The sequence below is a fragment of the Cyprinodon variegatus genome, unplaced genomic scaffold, assembly GCF_000732505.1.
Source record: "Cyprinodon variegatus isolate N-32 unplaced genomic scaffold, C_variegatus-1.0 Scaffold130, whole genome shotgun sequence".
Taxonomy (NCBI): Eukaryota; Metazoa; Chordata; class Actinopteri; order Cyprinodontiformes; family Cyprinodontidae; genus Cyprinodon; species Cyprinodon variegatus.
This window is the reverse complement of record NW_015150583.1, coordinates 17,612-40,684: the sequence shown is the minus strand read 5'-3', so window position 1 is coordinate 40,684 and position 23,073 is coordinate 17,612.

Genomic DNA, 23,073 nt, shown 5'->3' with positions numbered 1-23,073 from the left:
TATACTTCTTTTAGTTTGAGAGTGAGAGAAGGAGAGTACAGTTTTTGTCATTTTGGTCACACCACAGCAAAAAGCGATGATCTGGCAGTTTGACTGTAGTGAGTGCATGTGAGGGACAGTTTAAAGATAAAAAGATAACTGGTGGCACATGTATTTTTGTACAGTATCTCATGCTGCAGGTTATTTTACTAATGTTGTCCAAAAAGGACTTGGGCAAAATTCCATATACAGCGAGAGTAAGGAAGAAAGCGAAAGGTTTTGATTAAGTGCCTGCTGAGGTCCCATCAGATGTGGCTTAAAGGAATAAAGGATTCATTTGAAGGAGGTTGAGAAAGATTACATACACTCCTCACATCTATCCAAATCCCTTCCAAATCCCTCTACATCACACTTATCAAGCCATGCACAGGGCGGTACACTAACTCTCATTGGTCTTATCACAAGGCTACCATGTATCATGGTTGTCTAGTAGACGAGCAATTTATTCCACAATATACTTAGGGATCATGCAAGCCAGTTGGAATAGGTTGCTGGGCGTACCTTTTACTGCTTGTGTTCCTGAAAATGCCAAACTTTAATCACATGGGGATTTGAAGAAATCCCACAGGAGGTCATGCATTCGTTCCAGCCCTCCTTAAAGCATAAAAATGAATAATGAATGAAAACTCTATAATATTTAACATGATGTTTTACCAATCTTTTTTAACTAAAATGGGGTGTCTTGCTTGTGAGTATTTGCCAGGAGCATTTGTTCGACAATACATTACACACATGGGTAAACATGTTTACCAATCTGTTAAAAGCCTGAGGCAAAGCCCTCAGCATGGTCTTTTCTATCTGCAGGGCTATTCAGACAGGCCAAGGGTTCAAGTGACTCATGGCAAATCATGTCTTGCACATTAGGCTGACCCTCAAGGTTCTTGCAGATAAAGCTAGAGCTATGTAATCTAGGAAAGAGATGGATTTGCAGTTTGATGTTGCTGTGTCCCAAAGTAGTCCTTTTATTCTAAGAAAAAACATTTTTCCTTGGTTCAAAACACAGTCTTTGCTGTTTCAATCAAAAACATTACTTTGGCTAAGTTTCTCTAAAAAAGGTGACAAAGTTTGTAACTAGAACTGTTTTACACAATAAAGTTTAGGCAAAAATTCTACAAAAATCTACAAGAAAAATGAGTTTAAGTTGTAACTATGGAAAAAATTATGAAAAAAAATTACATTGTGCTAAGAAGAAACCAGCACATAAAAAAACTTGTGTGTCTGCTTCAACTTACTACCTGCCTTAAATTTAGTTTAGGATTGCCCGGTGCAGTTGCCATGCTTTCAGAGGAATTGTACTGATAGGCCTGTAAAAGAGTGCTTGGATATATCTGCAAATTCAGTGCAGATGCATAATAAGATGACACCTCTTCTGTCTCCCACTCCTCTGACTCGAGGCTCCTGCCAGGAGATCAGTCATCAAAGAATTATCCAACTTGTGCCTGATGAGGAAATCAGTGGTACTGTTTTGTGAAACTTTCCATCCAACGCTTTTCTGGCAGCAGATGAAACTTACACCACACAGCTAATGCCAGGTACTCAGAACCAAACTGGTAATGTTTATCTAAAGCAACATTTATGGCTGCAGTGGGGCTCAAAGCTCTTCATTCCACCCATGTGCCACTATCGTAAGTAGTATCCAGCAGCAAAATAATAAAACTAAGGTTCTAAACTTTTCTTAAGACCCCAGGGGAAGATCATTTATCCTGTCCAAAAGTGAATAGAACAGCTCGTAAAGAAATGTTTATGGAATTTTATTTTGTACCATCTGCGAAGAAAGGATGCAAATTTAGAATGTAAAAACACCACAGTTACAGATTTCTTGTAAAAAAAATAATAATTCTAGGACTGAATATCTTGTATTTTACTTTCAGACACTGATTTATTTGTTGATTTTAACAAAAATATTTTAGACAATAGTTACTTACATTAAAAATACCTTTTAGCAGCATACCTAGTACACTTATGGAGTGTTGAATTAAATAAATCAATTGCATTAAAATAACATTTCCTTTACATAATTTGCATAAAATGAATTACATCAGCTGTTGTGAAACCTTTTTTCTCCTCAGTACCACCTAACATGTTTATAGGTTCTACGAGTACTACTCTGTAGTAAAATACTGCAATATAGTGAATTCCTATTGTGCTTTATAAATGGAATGCAGTAAAAAGGTGCTATAGAGGTCTGAAAATCTGCTTAATAGACCAAAAAGTTTGTAAAGTTGCTAATAGTGCCTGCTAATTTGCTGATAACATACAGACAAAGAGGTTGTAGTACAAAAAGAGTAAATTGAAAAAAGAATACATTAAAACATTGCAAGAGAATGCTAAATTAAATCACCATGCATCAGAGATATATTTTTTTTAACTATACAAAATTGAAGAGTTCCATATAATACTTTTATCAAATTTGCCTTGGGGTCGCAGCAAACTACCTTGAGGCACTTGCACACCGCTATTTGAAAATGACTGGACTACATTTTAAAATGGTTGAAATTAATTGCTTTGACTTGAAATTAATTGAATTAAAATGGCCAACATAGAAATTAGTTTTTTTTTCACCATTTGTGTTCATTAAACTGAAATAGTTTCTGCTAGGGCTGCCAAGTGTCACAGTTTGTAGCACTGTTGCCTTTTAGCAATGAGATTTTGGGTTCAAATCCTGTCCAAAGGTCTTTCTCAAGTTAACTTCATAAAATTTCCTTTTAATAGGCGTTTTTTTTTCTTTTCTTTTTTTTTTTTCTTTTTTTGGGGGGGGGGTCTGTTTTCCATCCACTGATCACAAAGATGACTGTTAGTTTGATTGGCAACTCTAAATTGTATGTGCATAGTGGATTGTGACTGCCTTTTAATGGTGCTGAAGATATCCACCGGCTCCCTGTGACCCTGACAGACTAGGGGATGGATGGACGGACAGATGGACGGGCGAAAAGATAGATGGATGTTTCAATTCAGTTAAGCTGCTGGTCTTACTTTTAGCTGCCCCTGCACACCATCTACTTGTTTGCTGTCTCTCCTTCTGCACTGTATTTTTTGCCATATGTGCGAGGTGATTTTCTTTCTTTAATGTAGCACTACTGTTGTTTTAAACTAATTCCCATATAATATGGTGTGTTGTTTATGAGCAGAGCTGGACTTATTACTATTTCACAAAAGGGAACTTAAACCTATTAATTTAAGGTAAAATATCTAAATATAAATTGGTGCCAGTAGATTGAAGTTGACACACTATTGCACCTTTCAGCACTTTGTTGTTGATTTTTTTCACATTCATTTTCAAAATACTGTTATAAGAATCTATCTTGTCTGCCACCACAATTATTTTCCCTTTGTAGATGTTGAGCTTTTACTAAATTAATTAATTTAATGTATTTTGTCAGTTATAAAGTTGAAAATGATTACAAAAATGCTCTTAGTATTGATTGGTTAAGTAATCAAATAAAGATGGATACCAAATATATATTAGTTTTATCTGATGTAGTATTTTTCTCATAAAGCAGATTTGATAATAAAAAAGTTTTTTTCATTTATGTATTGTTTATGTGATTCTTCTTGTTATTGCTTGTTATCTAACTAAACATGGTTCTGAAGGCTCAGAACTTTTAGCTTATTTATATATATATATATATATTATAGGTCTCAGGTAACTGCAGTGAAATATGACAGTGTTGGACATAAAATAGTATCAAAGACACACAGTTTATGTCATGTCCTTGCTGCCGCGGTTACAGTACATCACAATCATTATGTGATGCGAGGGTGAGACAGATTTATGGGGGATGTTTTATAATGCCAATATAAAGCCGCTTAAAACATTTCACTTTTATATCTGCTGAGTTAAAACATAACTTCAGACTGAAGGATTTTATCCAACTATTGAAACTATTGAACATCCTGTTGCTATGGCAAACAGAGAGCATAACAGAACAAACTCCACTTTCACAATAGATCCTTTTGCTTTTGCAATCCACAATATGTTCTGCCTCTCAAGGCTGTTAAATCATTGCTGATTTTAGCTGGAATTCTGTTCTTTTTCAATAGGAGCTGCAGCTGTGGAAGTTATGTTTCATTTACCCAATCCTTTCAAAGAATCCAACTGCAGCATTCCTCCTTCCAAGGCTTATTTAGTCCTTGTTCTCCATAAGGCATTATTAGGAAGATGTCATCAAAACTACTTATCCAAGTTATCCTCAGACAATTATTGACCATTGATGTGTACTGTTTCTATGGTACAAGAAGAGACCCCTGAGGTTGTGTTTTAAGAAAAAAAAATTAAAGCAGACATTTGCTGTTTACAAAGAAAGGGAAAACTCATCATACCTTGTATAACCTAATAGAGCCCTGGTGAAGAATGTGTCTCCATAAAAATAAGAAAACAAATAAATAAATAACCTCCTCAAAAGTTATAATCTACATGGTGGGGGTTGGAATTGAAATACTAAGCAGGAGGAATGAAGGCGTGGGTTAGGCTGAGTGAAGGGAGAAAAAACGGCATGTGCCATGGACAAAATAAGGAAATCATTAGAGATGATGAGACGGAGCGTGGGCAAGGCAGGGTGCAAGTTTTTTAAAGGTCTGTAAAAATTACTGTTGTTGGAAAGGTCAGTGTCTGGTGCTGGAAAGCAGCTGGGAGTTGTAAACGACCCTTCTTATCAAATGTTAATGCAGGCAGACCCCGTGTCAAACGCACCAGCTCTGGGAATATGTCTTTGAGGTCCCGCAGGTTCCATAGAAACAAGTCATTTCATTTACATGCGGAAATGTGACCAGCTAATTGCTTTTTGCAGAACATCAAATAGCAGGATGGCTTATGTGGCGGGGACCAAATGGAGGACTCAGGAGAGGGGAAGCAGACATAAGACCTCCCATTGAGTCCATTGAAGCTGTCTCAGTTTGTTACCATATGTGTCACTAGTTTGACTCAAGGCCTCAAAATGAAGGAAGAATATTACATTTCCCCAAGAGGAATTCTTATGTAATATGTTTTCTTTGTGGGCATATTAGGGTCACTTTCTACATGATGTCAAAGCCAAGCAGTTTTCTTCCCACATGAGATTAAACTTTAATAACACTGGTTGGAAGCCCAGCATAGTGCACACAAACACCTGTGATTTATTTAACCTTTTACCTATTTCTTTTTTTTTTCAGGTCCCTTCAAAATGTCTTAACCCTACCATAGATCTAGCAAAAACAATATTTATTTGCACAGATGTAACATCTTGACATCTCAAATTAATACGATTATATAGTTTAATCAGTGTGTGAACAAAAAGGATTTGTTTGAAGGTTGGTCAACACAATTCAAATTTGTTTTAATTCTGTGTTTTATTTACCTGGATCCTATCAAGATCCTTGTACTCTTGCAAAAACATTTCAATATTAGCACCTTCATTTAATGATTCTACTTCGAGTGTTTGTATATGTTTAAGAATTTCTAACTGCTATTCGACACCATCAGAGCCACATATTAAGCTGAAACTAGGATTAAATGGGAAAAATCTAATTTGAGTGATGCTCTATGCAAACACTGAACTTCTCTTTGACTGATTACATCAAACATTGGCAAGAGTAGACAAAGTAAGCTCAAGTCAATTATATTAAGAAATATGTTGGGTTTTTTCAGCTATATTTTTGTTTAGAGTATGGAAGATCAAAATCAAAATTGGGGTCTGGGGTTTTTAACATGGCTGTCACAATCTTATGATTGGTTATTGGCCTTAATAAGTCAAGTTCAGACTTGCTAAGTGAATTATTCTTTCTTTTGATCCATGTCAGAGGTATTGCCGAGATAGAGTTTTTATAAACTACAGCTTGGGCAGAGTAAAACAAAAACATTGTGGTAAGTAAATAGTGCACTAGTTCAGAACTCGAACAAGTTTGGTGGATTAGTTGTTTTTAGTGATTTCAAAGTCAGGAACTTTCAGACATGAAAAGCCTTTTTTTAAGCTAAAAGATTTAAGTGTCGGAACTGCGTAGACACCCAAGTTCTTATGTCAGACCATAGCAAGGCACCTTTTGTGGCCCTGTTGCTGTAAGGTGAAGAGTCAATAGGTTTCCTGAGCTTTATATGAATTATTACTTTATGTTCAGAAAAACTTTATTACTATAAATCATGACTAGTTCATACATAAACTTTTTCTTAGATTCCATAGACCTCTGTAAGACTGCTTAACTATTAGTTTCTGTAATTATTTGTATTTTAGAAGTATTTCTCTCCAGATATCCTCCTTTTGCCAGCAGTTTATGAAATGTTAATTTGCAGAACATTTAATTTGCATGTAGAATTTTTGATATTATGTTTATGTAATTAAATTTTATGTGTTGATGTCAAGATAGGTTTTGTTCTAAATAAATGTTACATTTTAGAAATTCACAGCTATGTCCTCTTTCCCGTTTTCCAGTATGTTATAAAGATCACAAAATATAAGATAAAGTATATCTTGAAAGGAGAGAAACTTATTTTCAAATGGATTTCAAAATGTTACTGAATGAAAAATCATGTTAATGTAGTTTCATATTGACAAACTACCTTCCAGGACTTTTCTTTTTTCAAATGGATAAATTATGTTGAGTACTTTCTAATTTCTTTAGGAAAAAACTGAAATACTGTCAAATTTTGAGGCTCACATCAAAGCTGCTAAATGCTTGCCGGCACCGATTTCCTTTGTGAATATTGATGTATCGCTCTTGTAAACATTATCATGCAGGCTGGGCCCATTATGATGTGAGTAAGAGCGCCTCTGGACCGCAAAGGAAGATGGCACTTACTGTCTGTTTACCATCCCAAGACTGATAACATGATGCGACGGAAGCAGGGAAATTGATTTAATCTTTTACCGTGTAGCAATGAATGTTAATTTTCTTCGAAGATGTAATCTTTGCCATGAATGGTTTGTTATACACATTAGAGCAAACTCCGGTGTTGGAGGGAATACAACTGTTATCATCCCCCCCTTTTGTCCCAGCTGAAAAAGGAGATCAAGGGATTTGCGATTACAATGATAGGGTGTAATTTTCAATCCAAAATGCCGGAACCAGAATATGTAAAAGGCAAATCCCTCCAGAATTATTTATAAATCTAATGACATGCTTAACACTTTGCAATTTCACGAAAAAGAAAATATGCCCTGCATGTGGAATCCCTGTTTGTCCTTGAGAGCTAATAATAAGAGTTCATGCCAATGGGAGTGAGGAGTGAAAGTGAGGCAAAAAAACTATAACTAACACTCAACACACAAGGCATACTGATGACCAGAAGCAGAACTTCTGTCTGTGAAAAGCAACAGTGTCATTGGTAATTACACATGTAGAGTGTGGCTCATCCAAATACAATTTACATGTAAAACAATGGGAGAAGGCTGCAAATCCACCGGCTTCCTTTTCAGCCCTTCTCCTGATGCACTGCTGTGTTGTGCAATGCAGTAGCCCCCTCTTACTCTCCCTGTCTTTATCCAGACAAGACTGCAGCAGCCCCCTCAGTCTGTGAGGACAAAAAGTCACCCCTGGAAGAGATATATCTCATTTAACACTGCCCCCTGCTGCTTAAAAACAGGTAAAGCATCTATGAGGGAAAAAGAGATTGGATGCGCACCCCTCGCTCTCTCCATCTAAACACCAAAAAATTCAAGAAATACTTTTTGAATACATAGATTGCAGGCTACAGAAAATTTACTTTCACTATGTGAAAAATGCAGGCCCTATAAGCAGATGTTAAGTGAAGTCATTGGTTGTGCCAATACAATAGACAAAAATAAAAAAAATGTTGGTTATACGCTGTTGAATACTGATAGTTTGAAAATTACATCCCTGTCTGTATAAGTGGCCTGGCTATATTGACTTGCACTCCAAAGTTCAATTTGATATTTGGCAAGAGGATGTTACGTTGACCAGTGATGTGCAACAGAGGGTATGAGGGAAAGAAAGGGAAAGGTTTGCGAATAAAAAAGAGAAAAAAAGATGCAACAAAATCATTAAGGCAGTTGAACATAGATTTTCTGTCAGTGTTTCATTGTAATTGTACAGACTTTGATGGTGTATTGGATATAAAGAAGCTTCAAGTTTGAAGACTGAAAGCCCGCATTCAAGCTGCCTCTCTAAACAGCCGTTACAGAGTAAAGGATGAGGCAAGGTGAGAGAGAGAAAAAAAAGAAGACAGAACTAGATGGTAAAAACATAGATAAAACTAACCTGATCTGGTGGCACAATAAGGCAAAAATCTGTCGATTTTTTCACATTCTCTCTCTAGGTCACTTGTGCCTCAATGTTACTCTCACCTCTATCCCAATTCCAGATTTTCCTCCCCTGTGCTCACTGAATTGCCACCATCCAGGAAAATAAACAATCTGCAAGTTCAGGCACAGCATGGTGCCACGGTTAACTTAGCCTTTGTCAGAAAGATGTTGGGTTTTTGTAAATTGTGATCTGCAAAGGTCATGCTCCCCCCTCTACAGTCTGCCCATCACCTCAGCTTTGTGTGCGGAATCCTTGCCTATTGATCCGGTCTCTGACAAGCACGTCCTCAGAGGCGTGCTGCTCAAATCACAGCATGCCGTCTGCAGGGCGGCTACCACACTGCAAAGGCATTTGATAACAGAAGGTTGGACAAAAGGGCCCAAAGAAAGGAGAACTGGATGGCAAGGAGAGAGGATAAAATAGTGTGGGATGACAGAGAGGAAAGTAGGCATTATCATCTGTATAAACTACGTTTTTGTTTGTAGTCGAAGAGAAAACCTTCCCTGTGGATGTGTGAATCTGTTTTTTTTTTTTTTAGCTTTGAAAATCTAAACGCTCTACCCCGCTTTCCTTTTTCTTTTCTGCACAGCTAAGCCAAGGCCAAATCACAAGCCCCCCCTGTGTAATTTCTCAACAATGCCTCTGGGTGCCTGACTTGATGGCTCAATGCTCCATGCACATCCTGAGAAGGAGGTATGTGTTTTTATTTAACTCAAGTACGATAATAAAGCTATTTAAACAACAATGTTTTTCCTATTAATATGAAGTAAAGAGGGTTTACATGTGTGTTTGTGCATGTCAAGGGAAAAAAGAAAAAATAAGTGGGTCAACTAATTACTGTAAACAGCAACATTTGTCATCTTTTTTTCTTCTTCACTGTGTCCTTTACCTTTTCTTTGTTACATGTATTTTCCTATCCCTTGCAAACATTTTTACATGACCTTTTGAAGTGCACTGCAACATAGAGTGAGATGCATTTTCACGTACCATGACAAATTAAAAGATCAGCCAAAGAGAGCAAATGTCATCTTTATTCGCCAAGCCCTATCAATAAAGTTGCGATCGATCCTTGTCTCTTTATCCGCAACTTCAGTCCTGTGTCGAGGGGACATTAATCTTGATGCCCAGCGTTTGTGTGGTCAGAGCAGATCTTTACGCACAGGCCCCTAGGATACAAACAGGCAGAGCAGCTGTTGAAATAGTGCTTTTGAGTTGCTGGCCTGACTGCAAGACTCCTGTCCACTTGTGTGTGAATTAGAAATTGATTGCTGTTTTATGTTGAGCTTGCAGACAGCAAATGTCCACGGAGGAAAGTCTTTAGAGTCCTGTAATGAAAATGTCTCTTATCATGAAAAGATATTTTATTATTAAAAGAATCTAAGATTCCCTCTTTATGCCCTCAGGGCACACATATTTATTTTGGGTCACATTGAAAGCAACAACACCCTATTAATGGGCCATTTGATTAATTGGTTCAAATCATTGAAAACAGTCGACTGCTTCTTATGAGACTCTGTCACAATATTCTCACATGCTCATCTCTTTCATAAGTGTTTGCTAATGGTGCTGAGATAATGAACTACCTGAGTACGAACACAGTGGAATATTTAGTCCCGGCGAGATATTCTTTCACTGCTCAGCCAGCCTTATGTAGAGTTCTGATGTTGTGATTGCATTTAACCTTTATTTTTTCATGTGTTGGCAGCTTTTCTGTTAAACTGTCCATTTTAATCATAATAATACATCCTGTTCAGGTCATCATCTATATATATTTGTATCAGCAGAACATTTCAGTCGTTACAGCTAATTAAAGCAGATGGTGTTCTTTCTGTTTTACCTTAATTCTGATATGTTGGTCTTTATGTTCCTATAATTTGTTCCATTTGTTTTCTATATTCATATTTGCTGTATGGATACTACTAGTATTGAAGCAGTGAAAGCTTTTATTTTTTTACCTATTTTTGTTGAATTGCTAAATATTGGTGTAATGTCAAAACAAAAATAGGCAAAACCAGTTTCGGGTCGCACCTCAAATTAGCAGAATTCAATTTGCTTTCCTGGAGGTGAATAAATATCTGATGAAGCTAAAGAATGAACTCAAAACCTTGAGAAAAAAGCACTGCTGTTTAGTGCCCCCATGTGGCAGTATGACATAAAACCCATCCAGTTCAACAGTTTAATAAAACACTCCACACTAGAATCTATTTATTTTAGGTCTTTGATAAAGAGCTGCTTTGAACCAGTGACAACATTTGTGTTGGTTAAAAAATGGTTTACTACCAAGACATGACATAAATATCTGTTATAATGTTAAAATGTTTAGGGTTCAAGTTAGTCTGCAAATCAATATTGTTGTTATTAGTGGCATTTTCTTTAATTAAAAAAAACTTAACAGTTACATTTTTGTTAGCATAGCTTTAATATGTTATCCCCTGATGTTCATGGATGTTTTAAATATCTGGATATCAGAAAATTCTGTCCTCGAATTAACTACAAACAATAATTGCATACAATTCTAACCATACAGACATGTTTAACAAAAATCTATGTGATCCATGCAACACCTTTTTTTGCAAGAACTTCTATTTTTTTCCTGTCACTAAGTCTCATCCCAAAGGTGTTCATCTAATTCAAGCATTACTTATGCAGGAACAAAATCTGAGGATAAACGTTAAAAGCCAATCATGTTGGCTCTTTACTTAGTTTTTACTCATGATTGTCATAATCCTACCTTGTTCAAGTTGTAGGTCCTTTCAGGATTTGGTTTAAATACTTTTTGAATTATCAAGATTTCTGCAAACTTAACACATTTTTTTCATCTTTTGCCCAAGGATTTCTTGGGTTTCCACAGAATTTAGTTTGGGATTCATAATGATTATGGACTTGGAGCTGGTTGGGATGGGCTTTTAAAGAAAATTATTTATAGACCTATATATAAACAAATGTGGTGTGGATGTAATGTGAATGCAGCTTTGAAACTCAAGCAGATTAAAATGTTCAACTACTTAAAATATGACTCTGAATATACTGTAGAATTGTGAAGGTTTTTTTTTTTCCCACACAGAGTATATCCCTTGTGGTTCAAAAGTGTAGGAAGATACATCACCCCGAAAAACAAAGAAGCTCCAGCATTGGCTTCCAAGCCACTGCTACAAGCCATACCGCTATTTAGATACTGCAGCAATGATCCAATAATAAAATAGTTGAGGAATGTAAAGCAGAAGTAGGCATGATGGGTGTAATTTGATGTTAGATAGTGGCTAAGTGCTTGTGATAGGATCCCTGTGATGTGTGCAATATACATGTGGAGCATGCATTGATTGAATACATATGTCACTTTGGTCTGATTAGGAACAGAAGCAGTTTGCAGCAAATTTATGTTTGCAGAACAGAAAGTGGTAAAGATTTAAATAACTTTGGCTACAAAATGCTTTGAATTTCATGTCATAAATTCTGATAAATGTGCCGTATTGTTAGTGGGCAATGCCTTAAATTGACACATACCTCAAAGACATGACCAGAGTTGATGTTTCTTAATGTGGATTTCAGCTCACATATACCACAAAGATTTTGCCAATATATTAGGCAAGATTGAAAACAGTTTAAAAGCGCCTTTAATAAAACACAACAAATTAATAGTATCTCCTGTCACATCTGAGCCCATACAGTCATATGTTTTGCTCATATATTTAAGCAGTTCATCACTTTTACAATCTTGTTGCTTTTTTTTCCTGCATTCATAATTTTATTTATTACCTAAAGCAAAAAATAACCCAAGCCTGTATCCTGTATTTCGGTCTGAATGCTGCTAACACAGCAGTTAACAACTGACACCTCTTGTTTTTTTAACTCTAAATTCACACGAGGTGTAACTGAGATAATCACTCCCCTAATGAGCCACCAACTTACAAAGCAACGGATTGCGAGATAAGAGTTGAACACAGAGCCAATAAAAGGTTTGGGGAAAGGGGAGTTAAGAGTTGACAGTCAAGTGGCCAAATAAATATACTAAGGGAAAAATAATCAGAGCAAAGAGGAAGAGAAGAAAAGTGCTGGCAGATAGTTTTATTCTTTAATTACTGCCCTTGTCAGCCTCTTTGTAAAACTATCCGCATGGCAGCATGAATAAGAGTCTATGTGAAGAGAAAGAGCAGTTTATTTCAACTTCCGTATGTATCTTAGGCCTTGCAACAGATTCCTTCGTAGCGTATTTTATTCCAGCTAAATCTTACAATTTTCCCTCAGAGTCCCCCTGGGAAAATTGTTTTAGAAGATACAAATCAGGAAAAAAAAGTACAACAGAGAACTTAGGCAATGTTTTCCTGTCTCTTCTGTGCAGCTAAAGTGTGTCAGGATTATAAATAGACTGCACATTTTCAGCCAATCGCTCTACATACCAGAATATTTTTCCCACTTTATATAGAACAGGAATTAATAGATGTTTATTTTGTTTAAGGTCAGATTTAAAAGCCTCTCATGCATCATTTTGTTCTTGTTATCCGTGATCTCTTGTCGGCTGTCTCTGATCTTAAGGAGAGGTAAAACAAGCCCCAGCTGCATGCAGCTGACTCAGCAACCAGATGAACTCCAAGCTGCTTTTTAATATCACTGAGATGAAAAATGCAATCAGGGCTTTCACCAATCTCAGCTAAGGATTACATCATAATCACATTGTGTTGCATTCAGTTTGCATTTCATTTTAAAATTCAAGTGGGAGCCGTCTCCCAAATATATATATATACAAATTTCTCTGTAAAAAATAGAGCACATGGTGTCCAAACCTTCTCTGGTGGAGTACGTGATCAGAGATAAGACTGTTCTTTTTAGTAAGGTTGCATAATAGGTTATGCACACACATACATCTGCAAAGGTTCAGTTAAGATAGTTAAGTCGCAGGTCAGTGAAAGGAGAAAATGAATGGTTCATGCAGTGCATGCACAGTTGCGTTCATGAAATAAGACAGACTGTCTTATGGAAAAGACTATTCAATGTCTTTACATGGCTCTAATGTAAAAAAGGAATGCAACTTAGAGCTTTCCTGATAGGAAAGCATCAGTCAAACATTCCTATACAGCATATAACTACTACCACAGTCCGAAGGTTCTCTGGCTGATCAAGTCAGTGATCTAAGAAGCCCTAAATATGCTGTAATGACTACTCGCAGCCAAGCAAGATTGTAAAAAGAGTCGCTCACCTCTACATTTTTTATGGGTCACTTTTCAAGCCAATGCTGTTCTTTGTTGTGAACGATACTGCTGCTGTTCAAAAGGTAGGACTTAGTCAGCTGATTGGATGTGTTGAGAATCGAACAGCTTGTCAAACTCAAACTAGAATGGAATGAAGCAGCAGTAAAGCACAGTTAAAGTACTGACAGCTTGGTGTGAAAACTTCAGGATAACCATGTCAGGGAGACAGACTGCTGAGATTCATGGCGAGTAACTATCTCGGCAGGCATCTCATCTCCATAAGGATAAAACTCTGATCTCTTTGCTTTACCACAGTGACTTTAACATTGAAAGTTACCTGCACTATGTACCTTATAAAAATTCTTGAAAAAATAAAAAGTGTTCAAAATGAATGTTTGGTGGTTGTGCTTTACAGATTGTAATCTTTTGCTGTTTTTTTAAGTTCTATCTTACATCTTTAATCTTATTGGATAATTGATGGAATAGATTTTTTTTCAATCTGGCAGGAAAAATTATCTGCACAAATTACTAAGCCAGACTATTTAATACCCGTTTAAACCGCTACTTACAGTATTCTTAACCTCAGCCAGGGACAATCACAAAGCTGTCACATGTAGTTCTGCTGATCAGTTTCTCTCTTTTCCTTTTATCCTTTGTGTCTCCCTCAGTTGCTTTCTGAACTACCTCTTTTATTTAGGTGCACTAATTTCTGTTCTGGTTTCCGACTTTTCACTTCCTGGGATTCCCCTTTAATCAGCCTCCCTGACACTGCTCACATGTGTCTTGCTGTCATTTGGTTTACCTATTTAAACCTCTCCCCTTTTCTTTGCCAGTTCATCTTTGTCCCTTGTGCCAAGCGTTCCATTATTTATCCTACCTTGCCTAGGATCTAAGGTGTTTTCAGCTCTACTTGTTTGTGACCAGCCTCTGCTTTGTGGATTTTTTGCCAGTCTCTCCAACTCAGTGTGCTGATTCCTGTTGGCATTAAAGGATCCTTGATTTCATTTTCTCAAGTTGAGTCTTGCATTTGAGTCTTCTTTTGGTTCCCTAATTACACAAGTCAAAGATTACTTATACAACATTGGGCTTTAAAAACAGAGGAAGTCAATTATTTTTGTGTTTGCTTGTTTTTCTTTTATGAATAAGCAATAGAGAAAGTTTAGAATTTACAATTCCTTAATGGATGTGCAAATGTTTACTCATCTAGGTTATAACAACCACAAAACAGGCTTAACTTGAGGCAACCGGACTTTGGTTAATTTTTTTCTGAAATAATTTTGACATCTATCCAATAGTCACTATGAGTTCTGGTGAGTTGCACTGGAGAAATCTGTTGGAGCGCTGATATTTTTCTAATCTAATATCTGAGCATCTTCTTGGTCATCAAAGGTATGTCCTTTGTTCTTGAAGCAGAGGTGTATGTACTCCTGGATCTTGCCCGAAGTTACTTGCTCTCCTGTAATACGCAAGGTGTTTGTTTAGCTGTTTTCTGGTTTTCTCCGATGAGGGGTCTGAGCAATTCTCACTGCGCTGGACTGCATAAACAACACAGCTCTTTTTTCTTTTCTTTTTTTGTGAGGTAGTTGTTGGGTTTGAAATTCACTGGTATGTTATGTTCTGAAAAAATCTTCCCCAATTTCGCAGAATTACTCGGTATATCTGAAATGACAGTGTTTTTGCATCTCTGTTTTCTTCTCTGTGTTAGATGCAGTGTTGTTTTTCCTGCTAGTTTTTTTGGCTGACTCAAACACCCAGTTTGGATAATCACATGCTTGTAGTGATTTCCAACATGATTTTGTTCTTTTTGTTTCTCCTCTGGGGCTGAGAAAATATTGTCAGCCTGGTAAATGAGAGTTCTGATAACAGAAGTTATTATCCAGGGGGTAATGCAAATCAAAATGCAGATACTGTTCTGTATGTTTAGGTTTCCAGTAAACCTTATTATTTTCAGTCATCTGACTCTTATTGTCCTCAATGTGCACAACACAGTCCAACATGTGATTCTTAGCATTCTCTATGGGGAACTTAATGTTTCTTTCCACTGAGTTTATGGGGTTGGTAAATCCCTTAAATTCTTGGGTTTTGGTTTTGACCCACGTGTAATCCAAATATCTGAACCAGTAAGTCAAGGGTGTTTCCTTGTACGTCTTGAGTGCTCTGTTCTCCACCTGCTCCATGTAGATATTAGTCACAATGGATGAAACAGGGGAGTCAATGGAAGACCCATATTAATTTCTGTAAAAGTTGCTCTGTATTTGAAATGTGTAGTTGATATGCAAAGATCCAACAGGTCACAAATCAGGTTAGGTGTTAAAGGGTTCCTCTTCATGTTCCAGTGTTACAGTGTTCACCACCTCTGGTCTTGGAATGCAGGTGAAGAGAATGGTTACATTGAAAGAAAAAATAATTTTACCTGTTGCCAGAGGTGTCAAGTAGCGAAGTACAAATACTTACTGTACTTAAGAACACTTTCAGGTATCTATACTTTACTCTATTACTTAGTTTTCTTCCTACTTCTGACTTCTACTCATTACGTTTTCACACAAGCATCTGTACTTTCTATTCCTTACATTTTTAGAACAAATGTTACCCGTTCCTCTTGGCTTTGGTTTAATGTTTATAAATATTTATTTCACGTCATGTGCGCCATCCAATGCAGATCATTGGCTCCATCCACATCTAGTGAAAACTAGTGTGATTGCATGAGTCGTATAATACAAACACTCATTGGTTAGCTAAAGGAAATCAGAAGCAAACAGGTGTTCTTCAAACTGCAAGCATGAATTATCTATGCCATGCTACAATGTCGGATTCAGAAAAAGATGTTGAAATGTCTGAATGGTCGGACACAGGCGAGAGCGCATCGGGAGATGGAGACCAACAAGACCTCCCTCATCCTTAATAATAATAAAAATAATCAATCCAATTTGTACCGCACTTTTCATTAACAAAAATCTCAAAGTGGCCCTATCTCAAAGAACTTTGCAAAATAGTCCAAAAATTGAGCTTTCAATTCATATAGTGGCATCTGGCTGTTTTTTTAAAGGTTACTTTATACTTTTATACTTTAAGTAGTTTTTGGAGCACATACTTTTTCACTTTTACTTGAGTAAAGAGGTCAAGTTGATACTTCCACTTTTACCAGAGTGTTCTTAGTCTGCAGTATCTATACTTCTACTTAAGTAACAAATGTGTGAACTTTTGACACCACTGCCTGTTGCCAGTCTCAAGTGCAGGACACATGGTGCGTTTTTTTTTTTTTGTTTGTTTGTTTTGTTTTGCAATATAAACAGCAAATTAAACAGTTGTTTTTCTTTTATTTTTGACCATACAAAAAACCCTGGTTACTTAGTTTAAGTTTGAATTTTAGCATGCAGCAATTCATTTCACCAAAGCAATAAAAATGTAGAGGTATTCAGAATGATTTAAATTTAAATCTAAATTACCATTCAGTGCAACTTTGGTTATATATACTAGATTTGTAAGCCAATATGTTGGACAGTTTTAAGGCTAATTGGATTTAACTTTGTAGAACCACCTTCTGATGGTGATGTGCTTCCACACTTGTCAACTACAATACATATAACATCCAGCAGGAGGAAGCACAGGCTTTCCTTCTAAAGTGTATGACCTGGTTTCAACCCAAAGCGTCTAGGACATTTTGTTCCAGTCTCATCCATCGTTCCCTATTCTCTCACATGAGGTCAACCGTTTTAAGTAGCTTAGGGGCCAACTGCTCAGCCAAGGGTGGCCAGATAGAGGGAACATGTCACACGAGTGCAGAACTTGTGACAGATATGTCCTTTTCACTACAAACAGAGGAACCAAGTCTGATGTTGTTGTGAAATTAAGAACTGAACTGTCACTAGAACAACAGCAAAAAAAAATAAATAAACAGTACTTCCTTATCTCTGGAAAAAACACACTTTGTTCTCTTAATTTTACACTTTATTGTTGCTCACATATTAAGATATAACTCCCTCAATGCATTTGATAAATATTCCATTTCATTTATAAACTAAAGTTTGTTGTCCATGAAGTTACGAAAAATCTTCATGCTAATTTAGCAAAACCTTTTGTTGTTTAGGTCTTTTTGTTACATATTTCAGATTATGAGTGTAGCAAAAACAAATCTGCTGTATTGATGTCACACAATCCGCAAAACTGACTATTGACGTAAGAAAGCAACTGGAGTCCTTTGTAGTGTCATAAACATGTAGGAGAGACAGCAGTGCAGACACTGAAGACAAACATTCAATACCTAATTCTATGATTGGCATAGTTTGTATAGGCTGTAAAAAAATACAAGCATGTATCACTTTTCCCTCATAATACATTTCTTCACTAATAAAATTACATTGAAACCTGGAAACTCTGGTTGGAATGTGACAAAATGGGAAAGTGCATCAATCCAACTTTGCATGGCACATGATCAGTACTGTAGCTACGTTCAGATAGACATAAGTAGTCAAACTAAATGTCTGAACAGAAAAACATTTCATTTGTAACATGCTGGTTAAAATATTTTGATCGGATTTGAAAAAAATGGAATTATATTTTCATCCACCAAAAATTTGGAAGGTTTATGCCACTCAACATGCATGTAAACACATTATCAAGTTATTTTTGAGTAAAGCAAGCTGACCTGAGTGTGCATGTACACTCCATGTCAACATTAAGTATTTTTGCTTTGGAGTAGCTAGATGCTATAATAGAATATTCCAACTAGCAAATTTACATGGCACATTTTAAGTCTGAGCAAATGTTTTATTCAGATTGCTTTTCAATCTGATTATGAAATTTTGAGCATGGCAAATACACAAAACTAAATTCATGATTGCATTTTCACAAGATATTGCAAAGCGAATGTACCTAGATGTTTAGCAGAAATAGTTCCTGGTATAAAAAGGCTTTTTGTTGTGTGTCAGTGTCAATATCAGTGTTTTTAATCATACTCATCTGTGGGTGCTGGATCATGTGGGTGTGTACGTGAGGAGGAGCTGTTCTGATGCCTTTATGTTCTTCAAACCATCAGATGTGTCTTACTGCCCTACGGAAATGTACTGTATACTTTTTCAATCAATGCAGTTGGACTCAATGTACTGTATACTTTTTTTGTTTAAATATGTCTTGCATAAGGAAACAACGGATGCAGTCCCCTAAAACAGTCTATTTTGTTTTCATTTCTCAATATTTTGTGTTCATGAGGAGGGAGCATTTTATGCAAATACCAATTTGGTTAGTGTCATCTTAGGGGAGGATAATGTCGCTACATTATCTTAACATGCATGTCATTACACCAACCAACAGGGTGAGAAGAATTCCTTGCAGAAATGTCCCATGGTAGAACAAAATGTACAGACCAGCCACCACTGAACCCATTAAAGGCTTCGCCAGTCAGCCAAAACAGCAGCCTTTGTTTCCAGTATAACTAATCTTCTAAAAAAAATGCAGCATGAAATACTCTGTTTGAGACTTCCTTGTGGTTGCAGTGCAGGTCAGAGACATCCAGGAAAAAAAGAGCTCAGTTGGAAAAAAGAATAAAAAGAACATATCTATGCTAACTTTGCCACAGTGAGAAACAGCACAGTACAGGAATGTTCTTGTGATTTAGTTTGTAGCCAGTTGATGGTTTTCTGTTTGGCACACATGTCACTGTACCACAGACTGAGTTCATTATGCAAACACAGTTGCTACAATGCATCCTGGTGACGGTGCAGTTGTCTTAAGTGGCACTGAGGCTCTCTACTGAAGGTTTCTTCCCTCACCTCTCAAAGAAAACATGTTGTCTTTAGGTTTGTCATCTCTTTTCTGCGGCTGCTCAGTAAAGTGAAAGCAAGTTGTACTCAGAACACTATGTCCTCGGTTGGTTTTCACTAAAGGAAGTGGCTAAAAAAACCACCTACACTCACACGCATGCAACATCTGCCTTCTCACACAAAAATTGAATCATTTGTAATAGGATGCTGTGCATCTGTTGACAACAAATATAAACTAAGCAGAAGAGAGTTTTGTGGCAAATGTCTTCTAAAATCCTTGTTGACATTCAAACCCTGGTGGAGAACTACAGGACTTTACATTCAATACAATGAATCTAAAAAAAAACATGACGTAAAAAGAACTTAAATGTCAAAACCTTGCACTATAAAACAATGCTTTTGATGGTGAATTTAACACATTCCAACACTCACACAACATCCACATTAACTCATAGTTGCATATATTTAATCTCCCTTAGTATAAAGTGCAGAACTACAAGCTTGTACAGCAAATTAATTTAATTTAAGGAGTCATCTATAAAGATTTCTGTATTCTCTGTGTGATTTTTTTTTTTGTTCAAGGAATGTTTACCTGCAGATTTTTATTAAATGTGGCCCTTTATAGTTTTTCTTTTGGAAAAGTTTAATTATCTATAAAAGAAAATTCATTGGATACAATACGATATTGCAGATAGCAAACAATTAAATTTGTTAAGCCACTTATGGCTTATGGATCAGCCTTATCTGCCTTGACTGAAGACGGTACGGCCATGTGTCTTTTCCAGATGTTTTAGTTACTTAAAAGCTATGCCAGCTAAAAGTGATTAGCTAAATTGGTGGATTGGTGCAGCTTGCACCTGTTGACATTATTGATAGTAACTTGGCCTTTCTTTGAGAAAGAAAAAAAACTACAGAGTGGTAGTCTACTGGTAAATTCTAGATTGTAGTTTCCAATAATATAGGCAGTATAACATATGTGTATTATAGATGAAGGAACTTGTTTCGATCAGGATTTTTTTTTTTTTTGCATTTTGAAATGACTATTTTTTTGTATTTCCTTTAATGCAAAACCTTTTAATTCCACACCAGCTTAAAATGAATAAAATATGTGGCTTGCATATCCTTTTGTTTTTCTGTGTTTTTAGTAAGGCCATATATTACTGAGGTTTTGCACACCATCCCACACACTTGTTCACTGTTAGTGTATGTGTTGGCAATTCCTGGATAACTCCCTCCTTTCAGATAAAGTTTGGTCATCCTGGATACTCCTCTCCTTCTTCTCTCTCACTCCCAACATGCATAACCTATTGTGGTTAAAACAACTTGCTTTTATCTCTGCAACATCAACAAAGTTATTCCCTCAGACTTTTACCAAATTGTTTCACAGTTCAACCACCTCTTGACTTGACAATTTTAACTTCCCTGCCTCCCTGTCCCCCAGAAAGTGTCCATAAACTGCAACTAACACAAAAAACAGCAGCTCACATCATTAGATCATCTACTTCTCACTTCACACCTTCACTACACTCTATCCCTATCACATTCAATCGATATATGTCAATCCTATGTGCATACAAGGTCAACCATGACCCTGTCCTTTTTGTAAATATCTGACTTTAATATCTATCTGAGTGAATTCACTTTGTCATTTCATGTCATCAGACTTGCCTTCTCTGTGTGTTAACAAGCCTGGTCAGTATCTTAACAGTTCACATGTGATTATATTTTTATTCCTTCTTGAAGAAAAAGCACACTTATTCTTCATTTAATTGAGGTAGCCAGAAATAGGCCCTTGAGGGCCGCTGTCCTACTGGTTTTCAATGTTTCCCTGCTTCAGCACAGCTGATTTCTATTGATAGCTGATTACAGGCTTTTCCTGAACTGTACTCATTGGAATAGCTGTGCTGAAGCAGGGAAACCGCTAAAACCTGCAGGACAGTGGCCCTCAAGGGCCGACTTTAGCATCCCTGAGCTGGTGGTATACTCTTCATGTTTTACATAAAAACTTGATGATCAATCATTAGGAGATTCTGCGTGGGTCATACACATTTATCAGCTAGATTACTGGAGAGGAGGATATGAACACTGATAACATTTTCAGGTGTCTGATGAGATGGCCACAGGTGGAAATACTACTTAACTTCCATATATTTTCATTCATGCTAGTGGTCAGTTAATTTTCTTCAAAAGGTTAAGAACATCTCCATAAAAAGTCTAAATGGAACTGAAAGTAAATCAAGAGGATTTATTTTCTACTATTATTTTTAAATTGAAAAAAAAAACTTTATTCCATGTTAACAGCATCACTGACGACAGTTTGTAGAGACCAGGGTTGTGCATATTTTCAGAACGCTATTGAGAAACGTTTTTTATATTGGAAAATAAGGTTACTGTAAATGTTTTTTATTTCATATAAAAATGTCCAAAGTAATCCGATTTTTAGACATAGTGGAAGTGCATTCATTGGACTTAAATATACTTCATAAATTGCATTGAACCAATACCAAGTATTTTTTTAACCTTCATAAAATATTTTCAAAACTTTTGTGCCGTTGACTTACAACCAATTGAATGACACCTCTGTCGTGGCCCGAGCTGGTATGTCTTGCTTTCACCGGCACTAAGCAACTTTGAGGAGGGTGGCAGTAACCCTTCCACACAAAACAGCAGCAAATGTGCAGACTGCTTTATGGCATGTTTCACTTCCCCCTTTTCCAATTTATTATAAAGACGGAAGTTGATGCAACCAAGTTAGCATGGAAGACTATGGTTGTCACCAAACATCCACCCTAACCACTAACCACTCAATCACTATATGGCAGGGACTATATAGTGGACTTTATAGTGAACTCATGTAACCAATTGTTCGGACAGATGATTTTTACATTTCTGCTCCCTGTTGGTTACGTTATTCCGGCTCCCTTCACGGTTCCTGCAACATCTTTTTTTCTTTTTGCCCCAAAACAAATCCTATGATGCTTTGCAAGGAGAGCTCTGGCATATATCTGCTCGTCAAGTGACCATGGTTGCACATTACTTTACTAGGTGCATTTCAATGGAAATTTTGAGTCCGATACTTTCTCATCCACTACACATTCAGACTCTCATATAAAAAGGCAGACATTTGGACACAGCTTGTATATTTGTGCTAATTGTGCAGGGTTGATATTCAGACAATGCAGTACCTTTCTGCTGGGATCTATATATGTGTTAACTGTGAAATTATCAAACGTAACGTTATATTGATCTGTTTCAAGGGGGGTGGCAGTGCAGGAATACCGTAAAAAAAAAAGTTCAACGTTTCTTATTTTCAACATCATCATATTACATTGTCTTGCCACAGTTAGCTTCATTACCTCGCCGCTATTCATCTTTAACAAAGCCACTGGAAACAGAAATATAGTTCAGTCCAACTGCAGGCGACCGGGAGATCAGGATTTTACCATGCTATTGTCTTTACCATGCTGGTCCTCATGGGAAGTGGGGTCTTCCATCAGGCAAAACAATATGGCTACTGGGGGAGGGGAGCCAAAAAAGACTGAAATGGAAAGTTCTTTAGTACTGCTTTGAATGCCCTTAAATGTTTCTGTACTATTATTATTATCATTTTTTTTTTATGGTTTCATTTAAAATGACAACTTTGTCCTTTAGGTACAACAGTAGACTGCTGACATTCATCACAGTAAGTATTACTGTTTACATGTCATGCTCTTAAGCCTTATGATGAATAAGAGCATTTTGCCAGTGTTTACAGGTTAGCCCCTTGCAGGTGCATTATAAAATATGGGTTTGTCATAAATGCCCTTTTCCATTCCTTTAGTTGTTCCAATTCCAAAGCACTCCTAGAGCTTTGTTTT